This window comes from Scyliorhinus canicula, chromosome 31 (assembly GCF_902713615.1).
Source record: "Scyliorhinus canicula chromosome 31, sScyCan1.1, whole genome shotgun sequence".
In the NCBI taxonomy this organism is placed as follows: Eukaryota; Metazoa; Chordata; class Chondrichthyes; order Carcharhiniformes; family Scyliorhinidae; genus Scyliorhinus; species Scyliorhinus canicula.
The window spans coordinates 10,982,545-10,995,355 of record NC_052176.1 but is presented as its reverse complement, the minus strand read 5'-3'; the positions used below and the strand labels follow the sequence as shown (position 1 = coordinate 10,995,355).

Sequence of the window (12,811 nt, the reverse complement as noted above, 5' to 3'; positions counted from 1 at the left end):
CCTAAAATTCCGATTAATTCTTCGGTCGCTGGGAGCAGGGCTCGAACCTTCTGGGGAAAGTCCAACACCTTAACCACTCGATCATCGCAGCTATGTTCAGTAGGTCATTCATTAATAATGTGGTCGATATAAAACATTATAAAACCAGCCTGGAATCACTCCAGGAGGTTCTTGCATTCCTGCGATGAACGGTGCCCCGGTGGTTATGCGGGGAGCGGTTGAATCGGCCTTAAAAATGACCATTGGATTTGGAGGGAAGCCTTGAGAGACTCGAAATTCCCGGCTCCCTAAACGCTCAATTCCACTGATTCAATTGTTTGCGAAAGAAAATCAGTTACATTGGAAATATCCTAGAAGTTCATTTTTGCTTTACATGGAACAGCACCGAACTTCCCAGTCCAGTCTTCCCAGTCTAGATCCAAATTAAAGCAATGCAATCAGAGAAACTGTGAAGTGGAGACGCCGGCGTTGGACTGGGGTGAGCACAGTAAGAAGTCTTACAACACCAGGTTAAAGTCCTGGATTCACCTGAGGAAGGAGCTCCGCTCCGAAAGCTCGTGTCTGAAACAAACCTGTTGGACTTTAAACTGGTGTTGTAAGACTTCTTACTGTGATCATAGAAACTGACAGCACAGAAGGAGACCTGTGCAGACCGAATGGTCACGTGATTGCGTGATGACGCATCCACAATGATCAGCTGTTCTCCCCGGATCGCGCTCAGAGCACAAGCCTGGAGCAGCTGCTCAAACAGTAAATACCTTATTTTTTGTTACTTGTCCTTGGTCGCCAGTCTTTGAGAGATCAGAATTTCTCCATGGTGTCGGGAGTGGGCAGTATGGCACAAGGGCTTCACCCCCTCAGCCCGCTACTGACTTAGAATCATAGAATCCATACAGGGCAAAAGAAGACCATTCGGCACAACGAACATGTACTGACCCTCCGAAGGCTCACGCACCTGCCCTCCATTGGAATATTGGGTCCGATGGAGAAACTCTGAAATCCCCTGAAATCCGCCGCCCCCCTCCCCCTCTCATGAATGGGGTGCAGGATTGGAGGGTCAGTGCAGACTCGATGGGGTGAATGGCCTCCTTCTGAATTGTACTGGTTTTTATGGAAATAAATATGATCGCAGTATTTATTCACAAGGGATAAACATTGGCTCATATACCACCGGCGGTGGCCGCGTGGCCTAATGGATAAGGCGTCTGACTTCGATGAATTTGATGATGATATCAGAAGATTGCAGGTTCGAGTCCTGCCGCGGTCGTTTTACACAGAATTCCGGTGGAACTTGCTGACAGCCGAGTTTTCACTCCTCAGCTCAAAGGTCCTTTCCATCCAAAGATTGCAGGGAATTGCATTTTTTGGAATATAATTTCGTGTAACATTTTTCATTCAATTCGCTCTCATCCTAGTATTGTGTTTCGCTCCCGATGCATCCACAGTGTCTGTTTGACTTGGATAAAGTATAGAATAAAATATGATGTATCAATCGGTTCAATATAATTCTGTAGAGGAAATTAATATCGCTAGGAATACAGAGAGAGTCAAAGAGTCATAGATGTTTGCAGCATGGAAACAGCCCATCGGCCCTTCGGCTTGTTAATGCCGCCCAGTTTCTATCACTAAGCTAGTCCCACTTTCCCGCATTTGGCCCATATCCCTCTGTGCCCACCATTGGTAGAGGCGGGTATCGTTTTGTCTTTCAAAAAATCAGTTAGAAAGTTACATGGGCAGCATGTAACTTTCTAACTGATTTTTAAAAGACAAAATGATACCCGCCCCTCCCACTGCCTCTGGCAATCCGTTCCAGATTCTCCTCATTACCTTATTTATGCTCCTCATTATTTCATAGACCTCTATGACATCAGCCCTCAGCATCCTACGCTGCAGGTAAAAAAGTCCCAGCCTCTCCAGCCTCTACTTTTCACTCATAAGAACATAAGAACTAGGAGCAGGAGTAGGCCATCTGGCCCCTCGAGCCTGCTCCGCCATTCAATTAGATCATGGCTGATCTTTTGTGGACTCATCTCCACTTTCCGGCCCGAACACCATAACCCTTAATCCCTTTATTCTTCAAAAAACTATCTATCTTTACCTTAAAAACATGTAATGAAGGAGCCTCAACTGCTTCACTGGGCAAGGAATTCCATAGATTCACAACCCTATGGGTGAAGAAGTTCCTCCTAAACTCAGTCCTAAATCTACTTCCCCTTATTTTGAGGCTATGTCCTCTAGTTCTGCTGTCACCCGCCAGTGGAAACAACCTGCCCGCATCTATCCTATCTATTCCCTTCATAATTTTAAATGTTTCTATAAGATCCCCCCTCATCCTTCTAAATTCCAACGAGTACAGTCCCAGTCTACTCAACCTCTCCTCATAATCCAACCCCTTCAGCTCTGGGATTAACCTAGTGAATCTCCTCTGCACACCCTCCAGCGCCAGTACGTCCTTTCTCGAGTACGGAGACCAAAGCTGAACACAATACTCCAGGTGTGGCCTCACTAACACCTTATACAATTGCAATATAACCTCCCTAGTCTTAAACTCCATCCCTCTAGCAATGAAGGACAAAATTCCATTTGCCTTCTTAATCACCTGTTGCACTTGTAAACCAACCTTCTGTGACTCATGCACTAGCACACCCAAGTCTCTCTGAACAGCGGCATGCTTTAATATTTTATCGTTTAAATAATAATCCCGTTTGCTGTTATTCCTACCAAAATGGATAACCTCACATTTGTCAACATTGTATTCCATCTGCCAGACCCTAGCCCATTCACTTAACCTATCCAAATCCCTCTGCAGACTTCCAGTATCCTCTGCACTTTTCGCTTTACCACTCATCGTAGTGTCATCTGCAAACTTGGACACATTGCCCGTGGTCCCCAACTCCAAATCATCTATGTAAATTGTGAACAATTGTGGGCCCAACACGGATCCCTGAGGGACACCACTAGCTACTGATTTCCAACCAGAGAAACACCCATTAACCCCAACTCTTTGCTTTCTATTAATTAACCAATCCTCTATCCATGCTACTACTTTACCCTTAATGCCATGCATCTTTATCTTATGCAGCAAACTTTTGTGTGGCACCTTGTCAAAGGCTTTCTGGAAATCCAGATATACCACATCCATCGGCTCCCCGTTATCTACTGCACTGGTAATGTCCTCAAAAAATTCCACTAAATTAGTTAGGCATGACCTGCCCTTTACGAACCCATGCTGCGTCTGCCCAATGGGACAATTTCTATCCAGATGCCTCGCAATTTCTTCCTTGATGATAGATTCCAGCATCTTCCCTACTACCGAAGTTAAGCTCACTGGCCTATAGTTTCCTGCTTTCTGCCTACCTCCTTTTTTAAACAGTGGCGTCACGTTTGCTAATTTCCAATCCACCGGGACCACCCCAGAGTCTAGTGAATTTCGGTAAATTATCACTAGTGCATCTGCAATTTCCCTAGCCATCTCTTTTAGCACTCTGGGATGCATTCCATCAGGGCCAGGAGACTTGTCTACCTTTAGCCCCATTAGCTTGCCCATCACTACCTCCTTAGTGATAACAATCCTCTCAGGGTCCTCACCTGTCATAGCCTCATTTCTATCAGTCGCTGGCATGTTATTTGTGTCTTCCACTGTGAAGACCGACCCAAAAAACCTGTTCAGTTACTCAGCCATTTCTTCATTTCCCATTACTAAAACTCGCTTCTCATCCTCTAAAGGACCAATATTTACCTTAGCCACTCTTTTTTGTTTTATATATTTGTAAAAACTTTTACTGTCTGTTTTTATATTCTGAACAAGTTTACTCTCATACTCTACCTTACTCTTCTTTATAGCTTTCTGTTGCCCCCTAAAGATTTCCCAGTCCTCTAATCTCCCAGCAATCTTTGCCACTTTATATGCTTTTTCCTTCAATTTGATACTCTCCCTTATTTCCTTAGATATCCACGGTCGATTTTCCCTCTTTCTACCGTCCTTCCTTTTTGTTGGTATGTCCATCAAGTCCTGGTAGTGTCCTTGTAAATCACTTCCGCACTCTTTCGAGTTTAACAAAATCTTTCCGAAAATAGGCTGACCAGAACTGAACACAATATTTCATGTGTGCTCTTCTCAATGTCTTGTACAACTTCAACAAGACGTCCCAACTCTTGTATTCAATATTCTGACCTTAAAACCTAGCATGCTGAATGCCTTCTTCACCACCCTGTCCACCTGCGACACCACCTTCAAGGAGCCGTGAACCTGTACCATAGATCTGTTTGTTCTGTAATTCTCCCCAACTCTCTACCATTAACTGAGTAGGTCAATCCCTGATTTGATCGACCAAAATGCATCACCTCACGTTGATCCAAATTAAACTCCATCTGCCATTCATCGGCCCACTGGCCTAAGATGTTTAATAATGAGCTGAATCAACTGTTTTTTGTTCAGAGGGATGAAAGATTATGTCACTGGATTGGGAATCCAGGGGCCTGAACTAATCTTTGGGACAGGGAATAAATCCCATCATTCAAATTCACTGATTGAATAGATTTTCAGGGGGTTGACAAGCCAATGTTTATCCCATGTTAATAAATACTATGATCATATCTGTTTCCATAGAAACCAGTACAATTCAGAAGGAGGCCATTCACCCCATCGAGTCTGCACTGACCCTCCAATCCTGCACCCCATTCATGAGAGGGGATTTCAGGGGTTGGAAGTGGGGGGCAGAGTTTCTCCATCGGACCCAATATTCCAGTGGAGGGCAGGTGCGTGAGCATTCGGAGGGTCAGTATATGTTCGTTGTGCCGAATGGTCTTCCTTTGCACTGTAGGGATTCTATGATTCTATGTCAGTAGCGGGCTGAGGCGGTGAAGCCCTTGTGTCATACTGTCCACTCCTGACACCATGGAGAAATTCTGATCTCTCAAAGACTGGCGACCAAAGACTTGTAACAAAAAATAATGTATTTCCTGTTTGAGCAGCTGCTCCAGGCTTGTGCTCTGAGCGCGATCCGGGGAGAACAGCTGATCATTGTGGATGCGTCATCACGTAACCACGTGACCATTCGGTCTGCACAGGTCTCCTTCTGTGCTGTCAGTTTCTCTGATTGAATTGCTTTAATTTGGATCTAGACTGGGAAGTTCGGTGCTGTTCCATGTAAAGCAAAAATGAACTTCTAGGATATTTCCAATAGAACAGATTGTCTTCCGCAAACAATTGAATCAGTGGAATTGAGCGTTTGGGGAGCCGGGAATTTCGAGTCTCTCAAGGCTTCTCTCCAAATCCAATGGTCATTTTTAAGGCCGATTCAACCGCTTCCCACATAAACACCGGGGCACCGTTCATCGCAAGAACTTCCTGGAGTGATTCCAGGCTGGTTTTATAATGTTTTATATCGACCACATTATTAATGAATGACCGACTGAACATAGCTGCGATGATCAAATGGTTAAGGTGTTGGACTTTCCCCAGCAGGTTCGACCCCTGCTCCCAGCGACCGAAGAATGAATCGGAATTTTAGGAAACTGTGTGACACAAAGTTCGCTGCTTAGCATTTCTAAGCTCCTCAGGAGGAGGGTTAAGGATGCTTTTGGAAGCAGCCCGGCTAGCTCAGTCGGTAGAACATGGGACTCTTAATTCCAGCGTCGTGGGTTCGAGCCCCACGTTGGGCGGTTTCTCATTGTTATCTGAGAATGTTCAGGTGAACGAACTGTTTTCATAACAGGAACACAAGGTTCTGTCTCTGGACGAGGAATCCAGCCGCCTGAACTAATCTTTCGTGAGAAGATTTGATAAATCTGGGATTGGAATTTCGTCTCAGTAATGGCGGAGAAAAGTTCTGCTTCAGACGGATTATATTTCCACAACCGGGAACACATTTCCACAACAGGGGATAATTTGAGACAACCACAGTGAAGATCTGTCACCGGCAGAGTCACGGTTCCACGACAGAGAGAACAGTTACACTGCAGGGAACTCAGTTGCTCAGCAGAGAGAACATTTACACAGCAGAGAGCTCAGTTACTCAGCAGATAGAACAGTTACACAGCAGAGAGCACTGTTACACAGCAGAGAGAACAGTTACACAGCAGAGAACAGTTACACAGCAGAGAAAACAGTTACACAGCAGAGAGAACAGTTACACAGCAGAGAGAACAGTTACACAGCAGAGAGAACAGTTACTCAGCAGAGAAAACAGTTACACAGCAGGGAGCTCAGTTACACAGCAGAGAAAACAGTTACACAGCAGAGAGAACAGTTACACAGCACAGAGAACAGTTACACAGCAGGGAGCTCAGTTACACAGCAGAGAGAACAGTGACACAGCAGAGAGAACAGTTACACAGCAGAGAGAACAGTGACACAGCAGAGAGAACAGTTACACAGCAGAGAAAACAGTGACACAGCAGAGAGAACAGTTACACAGCAGAAAGCTCAGTTACTCAGCAGAGAGAACAGTGACACAGCAGAGAGAACAGTTACATAGCAGAGAAAACAGTGACACAGCAGAGAGAACAGTTACACAGCAGAGAGCTCAGTTACGCAGCAGAGAGCACAGTTACACAGCAGAGAAAACAGTGACACAGCAGAGAGAACAGTTACACAGCAGAAAGCACAGTTACTCAGCAGAGAGAACAGTGACACAGCAGAGAGAACAGGTACAGAACGGTGGCTTTGTGCTCGGCGTTTCTATTTACTTATTTTTGTATAAATTTAGAATACACTACTTTTCCAATTAAGGGCCAATTTAGCGTGGCCAATGCACATCTTTGGGTTGTGGGGGTGAAACCCACGCAGACATGGGAAGAATATGCAAACTCCACACGGGCAGTGACCCAGGGCCGGAATGAGGTTTCTATTTATAAAGACTGGCCCCGTATGGTAACTAAGGGCAATTTAGCATGGCCAATCCACATAATCCATGTCTTCGCACTGTGGGGAGAAAACCGGAGCACCAGGAGGAAACCCACGCAGACACGGGCAGAAGGTGCAGACTCCGCACAGACAGTGAATTGAACCTGGAACCCTGGCGCTGTGAACCACTTGTGCTGCCGTGATTTGTGTCCAGAGAAGATATTGCAGCGAATATATCAGTGGAGAACACGTGAAGAAATGAGAACGACATTTTAAGACCGTTTCACCATTGTGTGGAACTGATATATCAAATACAAAACCGCACGCTTGTGCACCCAGGTCACTGGCTGAATGCAATGTTTGCACGTAACCCCGATAAACATTTGATTTATTTGCTGAACAAGAATTGCCCCACTCTCTGCCTTGAAGGTCATCAATGATCCGCTTCCGCCGATTCCTGAGGCAGAGTTCCAAAGTCGCACAGCTCACTGAGAGTGAGAAATTTCCTCATCTCCGTCCGAAAAGGGCGACATCCTTGTTTTTAACTGCCCATCACTTCTGGTCTCGCCCACGAGCAGTGAGATCTTTTTAACGTGACGCAAGCCGGTAATCGAAACTGGAGCCTTGGAGACGTGAATATACTGTGCTAACCACTGTGCTACCGTGCTGCCCAAACAGTTGGTTCAATACTCTCAGATAGTAATATGGAAACGCCCAACTTGGTGCTCGATCGCACGGCCCTGGGATGTAGAGTTTTACACTCCACCAACTAAGCTGGCCGAGTTTCCTAATGGATTGGATTGGAATGGATTTGTTTATTGTCACGTGTACCGAGGTACAGTGAAAAGTATTGTTCTGCAAACGGCTCAACAGATCATTCAGTACATGCAAGAAAAGGGAATTAAACAAAATACAAGAAAATACAAGAAAACACATGAGAATACATAATAGGGCTACACACGATATGCAATGTAACTACATTTCCTTCATTACATGTTTTTAAGGTAAAGATAGATAGTTTTTTGAAGAATAAAGGGATTAAGGGTTATGGTGTTCGGGCCGGAAAGTGGAGCTGAGTCCACAAAAGATCAGCCATGATCTAATTGAATGGCGGAGCAGGCTCGAGGGGCCAGATGGCCTACTCCTGCTCCTAGTTCTTATGTTCTTATAAGCTTTGGCATTGGTTGAAGCATACAGGGTGTAGTGTTAATGAGGTCAGTCAATAAGAGGGTCAATTAGGAGTTTGGTGACAGTGGAGAAGAAGCTGTTTTTGAGTCTGTTCGTCCATGTTCTCAGACTTCTGTATCTCCTGCCCGATGGAAGAAGTTGGAAAAGTGAGTAAACCGGGTGGGAGGGATCCTTGATTATGCTGCCCACTTTCCCCCCAGCAGCGGGAGGTGTAGACGGAGCCCATGTATGGAAGGCAGGTTCCTGTGATGGACTGGGTGGTATTCACGACTCTCTGAAGTTCTTTGCGGTCCTGGGCCGAGCAGTTGCCATAAAAGGCTGTGATGCAGCCTGATAGGATGCTTTCTATAGTGCACCTGTAAAGGTTGGTAAGGGGTATTGTGGACATGCCGAATTTCCTTAGTTTCCTGAGGAAGTATAGGCGCTGTTATGCTTTCTTGGTGATAGCATCGACGTGAGTGGACCAGGAAAAGATTTTTGGTGATGTGCACCCCTAGGAATTTGAAACTGCTAAACATCTCCATCTCGGCCCTGTTAATGCTGACAGGGGTGTGTACGGTACTTTGCTTCCTGAAGTCGATGACCAGCTCTTTAGTTTTGCTGGCATTGAGGGAGAGATTGTTGTCGCTACACCACTCCACTAGGTTCTCTATCTCCCTCCTGTATTCGGACTCGTCGTTATTCGAGATCCGGCCCACTATGGTCCTTTCGTCAGCAAAATTGTAGATAGAGTTGGAACCAAGTTTTGCCACGCAGTCGTCTGTGTACAGGGAGTAGAGTAGGGGGCTAAGCAGCCTTACGGGGAACCGGTATTGAGGACTATTGTGGAGGAGGTGTTGGTGTTCATTCTTACTGATGTTTGATGTTTGATAATGTTGGATGGAACTGCTCAAATATATAAACTGAGCGTGTAAATCTGAAATAACCGGAAAAAGATTACCAGCATCGTGATTTTGAGCGGAGTCACTTCTGGAACATTCCCACACAGAGATAAATTCCTGAAAACAGCTTCAGAAAACTTACCTGAGCCTGACGTGATTTGAATACGCAACTTTCTGATCTGGAGTCAGACGCGCTACCGTTGCGCCACAAGCCCAACTGCTGATCAATTAGTGTTTCCCCTCATAGATTCATGTTTTATTTACACCCAACGGCGAAAAACTCAAAGAAGTCAGATTGAGGGATATTAAAGGGCCATGAAGTAAAGCAGCTGTACCACGTGGTTAAGGTGATGCACAATAACCCATTGTGCTGTGTACACGTGGCTTCAAATCCCATCCTCGTCTGTAACGTGTCTGTTGTGTTTCTGTTTGGTCCACTTCGTGAGCGCGAAGTAAAAATGCTGCGATTTTTAACTTTTGTTTGACGGCTGGTGGGGGTGGGGGTGGGGGTGGGGGTGGGCTGGGGGCGGTTAATAGTCGAACACTGTCCACACTGAAAGCCCGCTAAAAAATTGGTAAATTCCTATTTCATTCCCCGCCGGACCTGCGCATACATTCTGAGCGAAACGTTGTTTCTCTTACTCAGGTAGTGGGGTAGAAATTTCCAACTTGTTTTTGCGATGGCCGGGAATCGAACCAACTGCTTGGAAGGCAGCTATGCTCACCACTATACCACCATCGCTCACTGGTTGGGTTCTTGTCCTTTTGGTTCTTTAGATTAATTTGATAAACTGTTTCGTAACAAATAATTTCTTTGCGTAAGTTATTTCACTCCAATTTAAAATGCTCCTGAATGAAAGTGTCCGTGTCGTCCGGCTCCCGTTCCGCCAGCAGATGACACCAGTCCACAATAAATGTATTTATCTAATTATTTTTCATGTTCTATGTGTCATTACATAGGACACTTACTCTGGTCTGCGACCTTAACTTGTCCTTCTGTCCTGATGCTGCCATTTTCACCCTGTTTAAATAATCATAGAATGCCTCCAGTGCAGAAGGTGGCCATTCGGCCCATCGAGTCGGTACCGACCCTCGGAAAGAGCACCCGATTGCGTCCTAATCGCCCCTAACCTTTCGAATACGTCAGGGTGGCCGAGTTCAGGATGCAGTCTCCTCTGGATGTCAGGGTTCGAATCCCACTCCTGACATTGACTTTTCCTCCGCGAGGCACCATCCAAACCTGGAACCCCTCCCTAACAGCACTGTGTGTGGACATACACCATATGGACTTGCAGCCGTTCCAGAATCACCCCCCATCCCCCATTCTCACGGAAAATTAATGATAGAATGTAAATATTTGGCCGAATCAGCGACAGCCACAGCCAGAGAGACCTGCAATAACCCTGAGGGCAGGAAAGGCAACTCATTGTCCTTTGACCCAAAAACAAAATACTGCGGATGCTGCAAATCTGAAACAAAGACAGAAAATGCTGGAAATATTCAGCTGATCCGGCAGCTTCTGTGGAGAGAGAAACAGGTCATTGCAATGAAAGGTCAGGATGTGAAATGTTAACTATTTCTCTTTTCACAGATACTACAGATCCCTAAAGTATACCAGTGTTCATAGAATTATAGAATTGACAGTGGAGAAGGAGGTCATTCAGCCCATCGAGTCTGCACCGGCTCTTGGAAAGAGCACCGGCTCCTGGAAAGATCCACCCCAACCCCAAAAACTGGGCTCGTCCAGTTTGAACCCGGGACCTCTCGCATTTTACCGCAAATGAAAGTCCCTAAGCGAGAATCATACCCCTAGACCAACGAGCCGAACTGCTGCTCTTTGGGGTTAGCTGAACATCGTCACACTCTGTAACTTAGTGCGTGAACGTGTCTGTTCCCCAAAGAAAAATATGGATTAAAATCCCAGCCCAGCTCTTTTCCGTTTGACCATCTGTGCGATTGACAACTTCCATAACAGTGGGAAATGTGTTGGATTTCTAGTTGAAAAGTATGCCTTTTGCAGGTTTCAATTCACTGGAATATCTACAGAGATTGTAACGCGAGGACTGATTTCAGCTGCCATCATTTAGTTGTTAAATCTTTCCACTAGAAATCCAATGGATTTTCCCCATTGACTTGTGTCCTGCTCCCAGAGGATCTGTTCAGTGTTTTCAAAAATGTTTTATTTTGAATCCTGTATGTCCAGAGAATTGTGACGCTGAAATTGCTCACACTTCTCGCCATTGTTATCTGTTCTGCAGGTATTGACTGTACCGTCTAATGGAGCCATGTTCACAGGGCTGTGAGAGAGGCTTTCTTTCAGGTTGTTGGCCTCCTTTGGTCCATCACCATCAACTGGATGTCTGCAGTGTACCTTGGAATGTCGAACCCCTCCTCCCAAGATGTAATTAATCAGGGACAAGGTGTGAGTTGAAGAGCAAATCAACGGTCTGAAGATTTGGTCTGAGATTCCTGGAGTTTTGTGAAGTGAACAAGTTATGGAGCAATGTGACTATAGCAGGATCGGAGTTTGGGATATTATCCAGTCTGTGCTGGGGGGCTGCGGGAAGGAAGTTGTCTTGTCTGCCCACCAAAGCTGAATGTTAGGATTGAGGCGGTGATCAGATTCCGAGAGGAGAGTGAAATCCATTCACTGAGTTTCAAGTTTACAGTGAGGTTGAGGGTCTTGAGGTACAGGAAGACATAGACGGGATGGTCAAATGAGCAGAAAAGTGGCTGATGGATTTTAACGCTGAAAAATAAGATATGATGCCTTTGGTCGGGGATTTTGGCAGTAACTTCATTGCAGTGTTAAGATAAGCCTCTTTGTGACAATAAAGAATATTATATTATTTTGGATTAATGTGAATGGCCTGACCCCGGGAAGTCCTGAGGAACAAAGGGACCTTGGACTGTTTGTCCATAGATCTCTGCAGGCTGAAGGGCAGGTTAATAGGGTGCTGGAAAAGGCATCTGAGATATTTGTCTTTATCAATCGGGGCATGGATAACAAAAGCAGACAGGTCACGTTGGAGTTGTATAGAATGTTGGTGAGGTCACAGCTGGAGTACCGTGTGCAATTCTGGTCACCATATAACAGGAAATATGTGACTGCAATGAATGGGGTGCAGAGGTGATTCAGCCGGATGTTGTTTGGGATGGAACATTTAAGATATGAAGAGAGGTTGGATACGCTTGTTTTTTGTTCTCTTGCAGGAATAGAGATGACTGAGGGGTGATCTGATCGAGGTGCACAAGATTATGATAGGTATAGACAGGGCGGATAGGGAGCACCTGTTCCCCTCACGAGAAGGGTATGTCACGAGGGGACATTGCATTATTCTGTGATTTTGTTCCAGATCAGATCTTGGAGGTGTTGCTGCCGTATTCACAGGAGGCGGTGGTCCAATCCTTAGAGCAAAAATTTCAATTGAGGACGGGGTTCTCAATAAGAACAAACTGGAGCTGTGGGATGTTCGAATCCGCAGAGCACTGATTCACTTTTCTTCATTGTTGTGTCTCAGAATAAACGTGGATTGTAGCTGTCCATTAAAAACAAAAATAGAATTCTGACGTTTCTGGCCAGTAAGTTCACAATGTCCACCATACATCACTCATCATCCTCAGCTGCATCACATCTGGTCCACATTTCCTCAGCAGAGAGCACAGTTTGACAGCAGAGAACACAGTCCCACAGCAGAGAGCACATTTCCACAGGAGAGATCCAGGGCAGGCGCTGGAATGTGGCGACTAAGGGATTTTCACATTAACTTCATTTGAAGCCTACTCGTGACAATAAGCGATTTTCACTTTTTTCATTTTCATATTACAAGACACTCCCAGTTCCTTAAGGAATCCCATATTCCCGCACAGTCTCACCGACAGCCAGATGACATTT

The 12,811-nt window shown here is 45.4% G+C and overlaps 2 non-coding genes across 2 annotated transcripts; both read left to right on the top strand.

Moving 5' to 3' along the window:
* The first annotated feature begins 1,178 nt into the window (after nucleotides 1–1,178).
* On the top strand, nucleotides 1,179–1,267 carry trnar-ucg. The gene is given in 2 exon segments: nucleotides 1,179–1,215; nucleotides 1,232–1,267. It is a non-coding gene; the product is annotated as a tRNA-Arg (tRNA).
* A 4,324-nt stretch (nucleotides 1,268–5,591) lies between these two features.
* trnak-cuu lies at nucleotides 5,592–5,664 on the top strand. The gene has a single exon. It is a non-coding gene; the product is annotated as a tRNA-Lys (tRNA).
* The last annotated feature ends 7,147 nt before the right edge of the window (nucleotides 5,665–12,811 follow it).